This window comes from Eimeria mitis, genomic scaffold (genome assembly GCF_000499745.2).
Source record: "Eimeria mitis Houghton genomic scaffold, Emh_scaff2895, whole genome shotgun sequence".
Taxonomy (NCBI): domain Eukaryota; phylum Apicomplexa; class Conoidasida; order Eucoccidiorida; family Eimeriidae; genus Eimeria; species Eimeria mitis.
Window position 1 is genome coordinate 1,773 of NW_013571234.1, and position 253 is coordinate 2,025.

Genomic DNA, 253 nt, shown 5'->3' on the forward strand with positions numbered 1-253 from the left:
GATAATTATTTTTATTATATAACAATAAACAATAAAAAGCAACTCAACCCTAAACCCTAAAACAACCCTAAACCCTAAAAAAAAACCCTAAACCCTGAAAAAAACCCTAAACCCCAAACTCTAGAAAAACCCTAAACCCTAGAAAAACCCTAAACCCTAAACCCTAAACCTTAAACCCTATAAAAACCCTAAACCCTAAACCCTAAACCCTAAACCCTCATACCTGCCGTGGTTGAGCATGGTGGGTAGGCCG